The following is a 13,031-nucleotide window of genomic DNA, read 5'->3' as shown; positions in this document are numbered from 1 at the left end:
GACTTCCTTTTGCACTAGGTGTGTTTCTTCTATACAACATATTGTTGGATTTTGCTTCTTAATCCATTCTGCCAATCTGTTTCTCTTGATTGGTGAATTGAGGCCATTAACATTGATGGTTACGACTGATATATTTTGACTTATTCTTGTCATGTTGTTGTCCATTTGTTGACTCTTTTTACTTTTTCTCCCATCTCCTTTTAGTTTCTTGCCTTGCCTATTTGATTTGGTCTGTTGGGCCTCATGTTATTGTGAATTTCTTTATCCTTTTCTAGGATATTATTTAGAATTCCTTGCAGTGCTGGTTTGGTATTCCTGAAATTTCTCAGGTGCTCTTTGTTGTGGAAGTATTTTATTTCCCCATCTATTTTGAAAGAGAGTTTTGCAGGATACAACAGTCTAGGTTGGAGATTCTTTTCTTTTAGGACTTGGAATCCCCCACTCCAGGGTGTCCTTGACCTAAGGGTTTGTGTTGAAAAGTCTGCTGTGATTCTAATGGGCTTCCCTTTGCATGTGATTTGTTTCTTTTCTCTTACTGCTTGTAGTATTTTGTTTTTCTGTTGGATTTCTGGAATCTTGATTATTATATGTCTAGGTGTAGATTTTTTTTGATCGTGGCTAGTTGGGGTTCTATATGCCTCACTTATCTGTATGTCTAATTCTTCCCTTCTGTTTGGGAAGTTTTCTGTCATTAATTCTGTGAAGAGCTTTTTTATATCATTTGTGTTTTCTCCTGTTTTTTCATGAATTCCTATCAGTCTTATGTTATTTTTCTTTGTATCGTCTAGGAGTTGTTGGATTGATTTCTCATGATCCCTTACTGTTTTTAATAGACCTCTTTTTTCACGGTCACTGACTGCTATCCTATCTTCTATATCTGAAATTCTATCTTCGCAATCTTTTATTCTGTTTCATACACTTTCAATAGAGTTTTTAATCTCCTGGATATCTGTTTGAATCTGTTTTATGGATTCCATTTCTTTCCTCTGTTGGGCATTCATTGTTTCCATGTCTTTCTTATGCTGAGTCTTCATGGCTTCTATCACAGTCTTGAGCTCATCTATTTTTTTCTCAGTTTCTGCTCTAGAGTCTCGAATCATGACTTCTATTTTGCTCATCATCTCTCTGGCTAGCTGGGAAATTATTTCTGATTTGAATTTTTCTAGAGCCTGATTGATCAATTTTGTTACCTCCTGTGCTATGGGTCCAGGGAGTCCTGTTGGTTCACTATCAGACTTTTCATCCTCATTTGTCCTACTATTTGCTATTGGTGAACTGGATATTTGTTTTTGTGTCTTGCTTAAGTGTTTTCTCATTTTTATTTTTATTGTTGGGTTGTCCTTCTTTAATTTCTGGGTATTACTTAAATCTTCCTAATATAGTTGCGTTTTAGCTTTTGAGTTTCTAATGACTCATAGACATTCTCGTTTTCATAATATCAGAGAAAACAACTCTTTAAATCAATCACCACTCTTTGTCCCAATTGATACATTCAGCAGCCCAATAGGATCAGGCACAGCTTGCCAACTGACCACTTATGGTAGTCATTAATGTATCACCTTTAACTCATGTGAATTAGATTAATTTCAAGAAGCAGCTCATAGTATGTTTGCAGTGAATATTCTTTTCAATATGGCATCTTTACCATTTAGGATGGGGGGTTCGACTTAGAACAAGAGGATTAGATAAGTGAAAGAATTAGAGCAGGTTTGAAGTGAATCCAGAGGTTGTAGAATTACCTTACTATCTTTACAAAGCTATTAAGTTCAGGGGGGATAGAGAGAGTGCAGGAATAAGGACAGGAATATATCCCCTTAACAGTAACAGGCGCTTGCCTTCCCTTGAAGGTACAGAGCCATGAGTGAGGTAAAATGACTGGAGAAAAGAACATAAAGAGAAACCCGTCCTAAAAACAAAAAATAAAAAAAGAAGTCTGAGTTCTTCAGGAACTGGAATAAAAAGGGAGATGAGGGACACTATGGTGGAGCAAGAGACTGAGTTGGAGAGACAGGACAGAAAAAAGAAAGAAATTTTAGGGTGGAAAGAGGAAAAAAGAGACAAGAGAGAGGGAAAGAAAAAGAATTTGAAGGTCCTCTTTCAGGCTATCTCTGATCTCATATTATACCACATGCACAGTCCTATGCGGAACCCAATCCCCTGGTCTTAGCTAGCCAATGGCTGTTCCTCACAACTGAGACTGAACACAATCTACAAGGCCTAATTTTAGTTTCCTTACCCTTAGGGTTGAACTCCACTCAGTTCTATTACAGGTTTCCCCTGCCCTTTCTTTAAAGATGTTCAAAGTTGGGAGCTCAGAAAACTACCCTTCATGGGAACCTATGCCTCTGCAGAGTTGGTCTAAGGACTGGCCCGATCAGGAGTTTTGAGAACGGGGGGGTGTTGTGTGGGTGTTTCAAGGGCGCCCGCGCGGCTACCTTCCTTCCTGGCCTGTTGTCGCGCAGGCCGGGAGCTCGCGTGCACGCCGCCGAGTGATCGCAGGCAGGCAGGCAGACAGGCAGCTGAAGAAACCCCCTCCAGGGTCTTTGGGGCCTTCCTGGTCTGTTGTCACGCAGGCTGGGAGCTCACGCGCACACCGCCGGGTGATCGCAGGCAGGCAGGCAGACAGGCAGCTGAAGAAACCCCCTCCGGGATCTTTGGGGCCTTCCTGGTCTCTCTATCTGGTATATTTCTAGTATATAATAGGTATTTAAAAATTGTATCATCCATGATTAAAGTGGAAAAGAAAGGTAAAGAAGGATAAAAATACGTTCATTTATCTTTTATTTGTTAATATTCTGACTGATTAATAGGTGCACTGGTATAGAGAATTTTCCTATAAATCTGTCCTATTCCCTTTCAAAACCTACATCTTTGCTGTGTAAAAAACATGGTAATATTTTTACAACACACCCTCTCTTATAGCAAGAGAACTGGAAGATGGTACTCAGGCAAACATTTTTTTTTTTTATTCATTGAGTTTATTAGTGCATTTTAGGTATACAGTACAGTTACATCTATCATTGGGATCTTGTACCCTTACATGACAGGTCTTGGTTCTCATTTCTTCCCCATACTCCTGCCCTCCCTTCACCCCCTTCTCCCTTCCCTGTTTACAAAAATTTTGTTTCCATTTTTTCCTTTTCTCATATTTTTTCTTGTCCCTATTTCCTTTCCCCTACTCTTCCCACTTCCCCTACACCTTTAGCCCTTTTCTTAGCCCTATTTCACACTATCAGTTATACAATTTGTATACAGTTATACAATTTGCCCTTTTAGTTTCTCACACCAGAGAAAGCATTCGGTGTTTACACATGTGTCTTATTCATTTCACTTAAGAGTATGGCCTCAATATGCATCCATTTTCCTATGGATGACTCTAGTTTCTCATTCTTTATGGCTGAGCAGTACTCCATTTTACAGAAAAAGCATATCTTCTTTATTCAGTCTCCAACTGATGGGTAATTGGGCTGTTACCAAGCTTTAGCTATTACAAACTGTGCTCAGGCAAATATGTTTTAATAGCAGTGTTCATCCCTCAGTGTATCACTGGAGGCTGAGTACAGAAAACAAATGCCATTTCAGGCATTTAAACCAGGAATAGATTAACTAAAAAAGAATCAGAGGCTTGAAATTGATGACAGAAACTGAAGAAAAGGAATATAACCTTAGTCTCTAAGAAAGACTCCCAAATGAGACAGGGAATCCAATGGGGAGTTACCACCCTTGGGCTACCTCTGAATCTGTGCCAACCCCAAAACTTGCCACCATTGCCTTTCTCACGGCAGGCACCAAACTATGGAGAAAACAATCCCTTATCTGCAGACTAGACAATAAGAAATCATGTAAGAAGACTCTGCCACCATGCTGCCATTGTTTTCCCAGCTCCCCAGGAAGCTGGGCATGGAAATGAAAACTTATAAACCTCTGCAGAGAATCTTGGCATTCCTACATGTACCTGCACAACAAAGTCAAAGGCAGAAACATGCTTTCTGATGTAATTCTGCTTTCAGATGTCAGGCAAACACATTTGGATAAAACATACTTTATATGAAGAACCCTAGTTCTAAAGCTATCTAGGATACATAGGTTTGGACTGGGCTTCATGACTCTCCCAAGATAAAGAATTGACTGAATATCTGCTCACTTGGTGAATGATTAAGTGAAAGACGTTTTCCTGGACCACGAGCTGACTCACAGTGTTTTAAGGGGGAAGTTAGATGCCATCACATGACCTGTGGAAAGTCAGTTGACACAGCTGGATTTCAAGTTCCCTGTTTCTAATGTGACGTTAGAATCTACAGTTGTTACTGTGAGGATGACATGCAATTATGCGTAAATTATCTAACACGGCACTTGACATAACACATTTCCTCAACAAATGTTTTCATAACAAATGTAAAGTTAATCTAAAATTTACCACAGTACAGTGCATATAGTAAATACTCAGTAAAAAAATGTGTTGGAAGTGTGAATTGCATTAATTTGGGAAAATGTTATTTTGCAGAATTTGTTCCAAATGCTTTACTTACCTTATTTACTCTTCTACGAGTGAAATCCTATTATAACTTGGTTTAGGGAAGAAAATTACATTTTATGTGAAGATACTGAAATCTCAGGTACTTATTGAATGCTGGACACTCCTCAGAATATCTTTGAATGACTCCCTTGTTAAATGACCAGGAGCTTGCAAATACAGAACAACTGCATTGGATCCTAGATGCTGCTGCTGCCTCCACCAACCTCACTATAGTTAGATCTCCTGGCTTTGTTTGAAGGTGTTTAATATACAGGGCTCTACACAATTTCATTTAATTGAGGTTTTACTTTGAGGCTCTTGCACGGTAGAAAAAATAGAGACGGGAACTTTTCTAATATTAAGTAAATTTAAATGTTAACAAAAATCTCTGTTATGTCTATTTATTCAGAGGTTTCTTAATCTGTAAACGGATGCATTAGTTAAGCCATTTACAGATTTACTTTTCACCTTCTAGAACTGTGATGAGTGGCTCAACATTGAATTTCTACGCTCACTGTGGGAACCGTAGTAATTGAATTTTAACATAGCTTTCAACACAAGAATATGAAAACTTATAATTCTAATACAAAACTCCAGGGCTCCATACCCAGATGTCCAGTTAATACATAACCCAGGCATGCATTCGGCCAGTGTGGTGAAATGATACGCAGTGTCAGCTCAGAACAAAATAGGAAATCGTGTTAAGAGAGCAATAACTTTGGTGTTATATGGACTTGAATTCATTCTTCTGCCACTGTATCTTTTAGAATAAAGCCAATTTATTAGATGATTCTCTTTTTAAAATTACTATATTGGAATATGATTGATTCGCGAAAAGATTTATGTATTTAATATATACAATCTAATGAATTTGAAGAAAAGTATGCATCTCTGGAGCCACCACCACAATCTATACAGTGAACAAATCCATTACCTCAAAAGATTGCCATCCGTATTCATTATCTGTGCATGCATGTGTCTATGTGTGAGGTAGAAGCACACATAGGATTTATCATCTTAGAAAAAATTTAAATATACAACAAAGCATTGTTAACTCTAAGTATGTTCTACAAGCACCTTCTAGGACTTATTTATCTTATATAACTGAAACTTTGTACTTAGAGTAGCATCTCCCCATTTCTCTCCTTCTCTAGGTCCCTTATAACCAGTATTTTATCAATTTGACTAGCATAGACTCCTCAGACAAATGGATTCAAGTAGCGTTGTTTTCATGTGTCTGAACTGTTTGCATAATGTTCCCCAGGTTCATTTATATTACTGTGAATGTAACAAGTTCCTTATTTTTCATACTGAATAGTATTCCATCGTATGTCTGTGCCATTTGTTATTTATTTTCCCCTTATTGATGAGCACCTTGTGGATAATGCTGTAAAGAATATGGAAGTCCAGGTACTGTACCTCTTTGCAATTAAAATTTCATTCTGTTTTGATTCTAGAAGTGAAATTACTCAGTATCGTAATTGTAGCTTTAATTTTTTAAGAAACAATTTTCAATTGTTGGTGGCCTGATTAACATTCCTAAAAGCAGTACTCCAAGGTTCTCATTTGCCTGCATCCTGACCAAATTTTTTATTTTAGTTTTGTTTTGTTCATCACATTTTTATGATTATCACAAGCAAAGGTATGAAGATTCATGCTGTTGTGCATTTCACTTGTAATTCTCTAATGATTAGTGGTGTTGAACATAACTCTGTATGCCTGTTAACCCTTGGCGTGTCTCTTTGTGAAAATTTCTATTTAAATCTTGTATTCTTTTTTAATCATCTGGGTTTGGGTGGAGTTTGTTTGCTTTTGTTTTTTGTTTGTTTGTTTTGGTTTGGGTTTTTTTTTCTCCTTAAAAATTGTGTATTTTTGCTTTTGTTGCCTGTGGTCTGGTGTCATACATAAGAAATCATTGTCAAACCAATATTGTAATGCTTTTCCTCTCCTTATATTTTCTTCTAGGATTTTTTTTTTTATTTTACCTCTAACATATAAGTCAATAACTCATTTTATTTTTTTTAGTGGTGTAAGTTTTGGATCCAGTCGAATTATTTACATATGAAAATCCAATTTTTCCATCAAAATTTATTTTCTACTAGCATTGTGTATTCTTGACACCTTTTTCAAATATCGGTTGCTCCTATAGACATACATTTATTTATTGTCTTTCTAGTTGTTTCTGCCAGTCTATGTACTATGCCAGTACTAGCCAATATTAGATTTTTTCCAGCTTTACTAAGGAATAATTGAAAATTAAATTCTATATATTTAAGAAATACAACATGATATTTTGAAATATGTTGCAAAATGATTACCACAATCAAACTAATTAATATGTCCAGACTTCTACATAGTTATCATTTGGGAATGTGTATCTGGTAGTCAGAATGTCTAATATCTATTCTCTTAGCAAATTTCAAGTGTGCAATTACAGTATCATTAACTGTAGTCATGATGTAGTATACTAGATCTCCAGAACACATTGATTGCTCATAACCTAAATGTTTTACTCTTTGACCAACATCTTCTACCTTAGAATTCGATTTTTGGCAAATACCATTTTGCTCTGTTTGTATGAGTTTAACTTTTTCTTTTTTAAAATTCACATGTAAGTGAAAGCATGCAGTATTTGTTTCCGTGCCTGGCTTATTTGACTTAACATAGTGTCCCTGAGGTTTATTCATGTGCCGAAAATGTCAGAATTTTCTTCTTTTTAAAGGATGAATTATATTCCATTAGATATATATTTACCACCTTTCCTTTATGTATTCACCTAGCAGTGGGCACAGTTTATTTCCATACCTTGGCTATTGTAAAGAACATTGAAAAAAAAAAAAAGAGACAGTTCAGATACATTTCAGTTTTTTTGTTTGTTTGTTTGTTTGTAATTCCCTACATAGATGTGGTGGTCATATGGTGTTAGTATTTTTAATTCTTGAGAAACTGCTGTACTATTTTTGCATCATAGATGTATCAATTTACAATTGTACAGGCAATATACAAATATTCCCTTTTCTCCATGTCTTGGTCAATGTTTACATTTTTCTTTTTGATAGCAGTTTTTCTAACAGGCATGAAATGATAATTCACTGTGATTTTGAGTTGCCTTGCCCTGAGGATTAGTGATATTAAGATTTTTTTCACACACTTTCTGCCATCCTGTGTGTGTGTGTGTGTGTGTGTGTGTGTTACAAAGATTAAAATGAGGACCTTGACACACTGAGCTGCATTCCCAGCCCTTTGTTAAATCTCTTTCATTTTTTAAAACTTGGACAACATTTATCCCTAAGTGCTAAGTTGCCTCATTTCTAAGTGGCCCAGGCTATTAAAGATGTGATGTTCAAAGAGGCACAGTGACGCTCAACAGCTAGGCCACACGCTGAGAGATCGGACAGGAGACTTTATTCGGGAAGGCAGGGCAGGAACAGAGGACAGAGGAGAAGGGGAGAAGGAGGGAGAGCAAAGAAAGGAGGGTCCTTTTATTGTTTTGGGCTGAGCTATCGCTTATTTATGAGTGGGCTACTTTTAACCTATCACGGGCCAGGTTGCCTTTTATGGGTTCAGTCCTGCAGAAGCTTAGGTTTAACTTCTCCGGACTGCTGTGGCCTTGCGGGCAGGGAAACTAAAGAGCATGAGGTCATTTTAAGAGGCAAGAAGAACCAAGAAAATGCAGCCTGTGATGGCAGGCATCAGGTCCCTAACAATATTCCTGCCTCTGTCCCTCAGAATGCTTGAATTGCAATCCTGTGCCCCTACACCCAGCTTTTGCTAACTATTTTTATGTCTTATTTTGAGAAATAACTATTTATGTTATTTCCTCATTTTTAACCAGTCTATTTGTTTTCTTGCCATCAAGTTGTTTGGCTAGGAGATAAGGGTCCCGTTTCATCCTCCTTCATGTGATTGTTCCATTTTTCCAACCCAATTTATTAAAGAGTTTGTCCTTTCCTATTTAGCATTTTTGTAAATTTTGACAAATATCAATAGAGAATGAACATATAGATTTCTAGTCTATTATGTTCCTTTGGCCTATGTATTCCATTTTTATACAGTTCCATTCTATTTGATTAGTACAGTTTTTAGTATATTTTATACCTCTGTTCTCACTAAAGAGTGCTTTGCCTACTCAAAGTCTTCTGTGTTTCCACATGAATTTTCATATATTTAGGCTTGCTTTGTTTCTGTGAAAATGCCTTTGGAATTTTAATAGGCATTGAATTGATTCTGAGAAGCCTTTTGGAGGCTGTGGACATTTCAGCAGTATTAATTTTTCCAATCCATGAACATTAGATATCTCCACTTATTTGAATCTTCCTCCACTTCTTTCATCACTGTTTTATAATATTTAGTGTATAGATCTTTATTTCCCTGATGCTTAAACTTATTCCTAAGAACATTTCTATACTACTGTAAATGGGATTGGTTTTATTTTTTAAAAGTATTGTTTTTTATTTTTTATACCAGGGATCGAACTCGGGCCTTTACGCTTGCGAGGTGGGTGGCAGAACCACTGAGCTAAATTCCCGGGCCTTAAACAATGTTTTAATGTATGGAAACACATGTTATTGTATATGTTAATTCTGTATTGTGCAACTTTACATTTTGGTGGAGTCTTCAGGGTTTCTACATAAGGACAAATAGGTTATCTGCAAAAAGAATATAATGTTAATTATTTCTTTCCAATTTTGAAGTTTTTAATTTTTTTTTTCTTAAATACTCTAGCTGAAACTTCTAGCACTACTTTGCATAGAAGTGGTGAGAAGGAGTAGCCTTGTGTTGTTCTGTATCTTAGGTGGAAAACTTTCAATTTGTTACCATATTAGTATAATGTCTGCTGTGGCCGTTTTATATAGTCAGCTTTTATTTCACTGAGGTATGTTCTTTCTACATCTAAAGATGTTGAGAGTTTTTATGGGTAAAGTGTATGGAATGTTTAAAAATGCTTTTATGCATTTAATGAAATGGTCCAATGGTTTTAATTATTAATTGTGTTAATTTTATGAATTATATTAATTTGCATATGTGAACCATTCTTATATCACAGTGTATGATCTGTTTAATGTACTTTTAAGCTTTTTTAGGATTTTCTTGAGAATGTTTGCCTCTACATTTTTCAAGAATATTGGCCTGTGAGTTTCTTTTATCGTGTAGCCTTTGTCTGGCTTTAGTCCCACAGCAGTGTGGACCTCTCAAAGTTGAGTTTTAATATTTTTTTCTACTTATAAGGAGAGTTTAAGAAAAATTAGTAAAATATTTCTTTGAACTTTTGATAAAGTTTACATGAGAAACCATCTAGTCCTGACATTTATCTCCTTCAGAGTTTTGTTGATGTTGTGTTATGTATTAATTTCTTCGCTTACTAGTTTGCTCCAGCTCTTTATTTTTTATTGATTCAGTCTTGGTAGGCTTTACATTTTTAGGAATTTATTCATTTCTTCTAGCTTGTACAGTTTGTCGGAATGCAATTGTTAATAATAGCCCCTTAAGATCTATTTTCTCTGGTATCAATTACAGTATGTTCTCATTTATTTCTAATTTTAAGTCTCCCTCTTCATTCTTTAATCTAGCTAAAGGTTTCTCAGTTGTATTTGTCTTATTTAAAAAAGAAAACAATAAACTTCTTACTTTTGACATTTCCTTCTATTGCTTTTCTATTCTCTATTTAATATATTTTGGCCCTAATCTTTATCTCCTATCTTTCTCTAACTTAAGTCTTAGTTTGTTCTCCCATTTATACTTTCTGGAGTTGTAAAATTGGGTTGTACACTTGAGACTTTTCTTCCTTTTAAAATGTGAGGCTTCATTATTTTAATTTTCTCTCTTAATATTACTTTTGCTATATTCCATAGGTTTTGGTATGTAGTATTTTTATTCTTATTTCTTTTGATATATGATTTAGTTTTATTTTAAATATTTGACCAAATGGTTCTTTGAAAATATATTAATTTCTATGTATTGAAAAATTTACCATTTCCCTTTCATGATTTGGTTTCCAGTTTCATTGCATTTTGGTCTGAAAAGATGGATAGAATGACTTCAATCTTCAATTTACTAAAACTTGTTTTATGACCTAGCATGTAATTTATCCTGAAGAATGTCACCTGTGTGCTCAAAGAAGAATGCATATTCTGCTGCTATTGAGTAGAATGTTTTGTATATATTTGTGTGGCCTGTTTGTTCTATAGTTTTGCTCATACCTTCTGTCATCTTATTGATTTTCTCTCCCAATGATCTGTCCTTTATTAGTAATAGGGTATTGAACTCTCCTACTAGTATTGTATTTCTGCCTTTTTCTCTTTCACATCTGTCAAATTTTGCTCTTAATGTTTAGGTAATCTGCTGCTGGGTGAATGTATATTTATAGTCCCTTCATTTGTTTGTCTATCTATGCACTCTTGCAATTCACTGAGCTTCTTTTTAACAGTTATTTTAGGCTCTGTCAGGGTAGTTTAAAAATTACTGTTTCTTTAGATCCTGGAACTTTATTTTGTTCCTTTGATGATGTCTTATTTCCCTGTTTCTTTGTGAACTTCGTGATCTTACAGTGGTGTCAGCACATTTGAGGGAGCAATAATCTCCTCTAGTCTTTGGATACTGCCTTTGGCAGGAAGAAAGCTTTGCTAGTTAACAGAGCCAGAGAATCTGGGTGAAGAGACTGGCAGGGTTCGTGGGTGGGCATAGTACTAAGGCTTAAAGGTGAGCCCATTGTCATCGGCAAGTGGGTGGGCCTGCTGCTGTGGTCCGTGGCTGGCTGATCAAACCTCTATACTGGTTTTTCAGAGTACATGCCACTTTTCTTTTTCCCTAGATACCCATGGGTGATGTGATTATGCAGATTTCCTCAGTGCTCTGCTTGAGGGACAACAGTGCACACCTCTCAGCTGAGCTCTGAAAGGCTAGGAAAGCCAGATATTGAGAGAGATATTGAGAGTCTCTCTTTTTTCCCATTGGACAACTCAGAAGACAAGGGAATCAGTGTTGCACTGCGCCAGCTTCAGAAAGGTTATGTGTGTGAGGGAACATTTACTTCTATTTTCAGTGTGTTTTTTTCTTTTTACTGCTCCCTCCTGGGGTGCTGCAACATCTGAATAAAATTCTAGAGCTCTCATAAAGTTATTTTCATCTGTGGCATTTCTGCTGAAAGATAGGATGAAATATTTTATTCTGCTATCTTGTTTGTCATACATTCTACCCTTAGACCACTTCTTAGTTTTGTGATTTAATATTTCAAATCACTATTGCTTTGTTCAAAATGGGGATATCTGTCTTGTAGGCTGTTATTAGGATTAATGTGGATAAAATAAATATACTAGTAATGAACATATAGTTAATAATATTACTGTTGCTCTTTTTAGCAATTAAATATTGCAGTAAGTTTACTGAAATTATCTTTCCTTTTTTCAGTTATGTGATTATATTTATTCAACATTTACTTAGATTCCCAGGTAAATGTCAGATAATTTTGCTTCTCAGAAAATCTCAGATTTTTTTTTGGTAGTATTTAGCCTGGCAATGATGGGGAGAGAATGCACAAATCAGGTGACAGATAATGCCCAGAATGTAATGGTTTAAATTAAAAGTTACATTTACATTCTATAGAAGTATTATCCATCTGAAAATAGCTTGCTGTTTCATGATGGCAGAATATCCCACTTCAGTAACATTTAACATACAGTGAGTAGTCTTCTTTTGATATATCATGTCTTTAATTAAGTCCCTCATCTCTCTTTCTCCAAAGTAATCAGTTCATGCTTTGTCCGTCCAACTCGCTGATTTACTCTACGTTGTGTACCGAGGGAACATGTTCTACTAATACTGAGAGGAAAGCCTCAGATCTATTCTGTGCATAATGATGACCCTGAAAACCTCCTGAGTCATTTTGAGTAAGTTTGTTTTGTAAAAGCATTATAAAGTAAAACCTATCTTATAGATTTTCTATAAATATCAAAAATGAGTTAATGTTTCACAAAATTATGTAAACACGGCCTATATTTGACGGCAAGCCTCACCACTGAACAAGTGATTGAGCTTGAGAAACTATTAAATCTCCCTTTAGTCAGTTTTCTTGTGTGAAAATAGGGAAATTTTATGCCCCACAGGAAAATATTAGGGACACTTAAAAAGTTAAATCAGATAGTGCACACTGTGAATTTATGGCACCTGAGCAGTGATTATGAAGTATTCTATTTTTATTTATTAATTTATAAAGCATTTTATAAACTATCCGATGATGCACTAGCTTCCTTGTGAACCATTTACCACCAAATGTTGGCTAGCCTTCCTGTCTTCCGTGCCCTTTAAGATGCACAGACTGGAGGGTAGGTATATTCCTCTTCGTTACACTGGTGCTTTTCACAGAAATGGGGACTCAGAAACAGCTGACGGAGGCATGACTGATTCTGAGATGATTTTAGGAAGGGTTCAGAAGTGGTGGAACTTCACTACACCTGAGTGCACTGTGACAGTCATTGTCAATGGTCCCTGATAAGTTGGCCTTCGTGGTATTGCTATA

Source organism: Fukomys damarensis, unplaced genomic scaffold (assembly GCF_012274545.1).
Source record: "Fukomys damarensis isolate Sample0158 unplaced genomic scaffold, DMR_v1.0_HiC HiC_scaffold_16, whole genome shotgun sequence".
Lineage (NCBI taxonomy): Eukaryota > Metazoa > Chordata > Mammalia > Rodentia > Bathyergidae > Fukomys > Fukomys damarensis.
Note: the sequence above shows the minus strand (reverse complement) of the source record.